This window comes from Pediculus humanus, genomic scaffold (genome assembly GCF_000006295.1).
Source record: "Pediculus humanus corporis 1103172108285 genomic scaffold, whole genome shotgun sequence".
Classification (NCBI taxonomy): domain Eukaryota; kingdom Metazoa; phylum Arthropoda; class Insecta; order Psocodea; family Pediculidae; genus Pediculus; species Pediculus humanus.
In genome coordinates, this window is record NW_002987854.1 from 653,587 (window position 1) to 654,398 (window position 812).

An 812-nucleotide genomic window follows, 5' to 3' on the forward strand; every position below is an offset into this window, starting at 1 on the left:
TTCCTTTTTCTCTCTCTCTGTGCTCCCCTTTACCTTTCTCTCTCTGTTTATTTCTCTCTTTCCTTCTTTATTCCTCTATTTATTTTCCTCTCCCTCTCTCTCTCTCTCTCTCTCTAATTCTGTTTTTTTAATTTTCTCTTTCTCTCTTTCTTTCAATTTCGCAAACGCATTCGTACGCAAAATCACACGTATTTATTCGCTTTAATAAATCAACGACTGATTACGTTTTCTTCAATCGATTCTCTCCACAAAACACAAAAATAATAAAAATGGCTGTCAATGTTTGTGGGGGGGGAAACAAGGAAAAAAAATTTTTTTTTCCCTTTTTTTTTGAAATGTTTTCGTGTTGTCCAAAAAGACTTTATAAAGAACCTAAAAACAAATTTTTAGGTTTCTCAAAGTTTATAAACTTTGAATTAGTTAGGTTGAAAAGTTTTTTAAGGGTTTAAAATAACGATGAGTCAAGAGAGTTGTTGGTTTTAAAAAAGGGAGGGGGTGAGTGGCCTCAAGGTTTTTTGTCCGAACTTGTGTTTTTTTTTTTTTTTTTGTGAAATTATTTTTACTTTTCATTTCGTACTAGAAAAAAAAGGAAAAAACAAACAATTTTAATGAAAAAAAAGGGGGACGGTGACGTCGGTACAAGAAAAAAATTGATGAGAAAAACAACAACGCAGGGGGGGAAAAACCGAAAGGGATCCGTAAGGGATGAATTGTTTTCATTAAAAACAATAATAATAATTTTTTCAATAAGGTATCTCGAGTATCCCTAAAACTTTGTATATGTAACCTTTGACCTCTTTTGTATTCTTTTA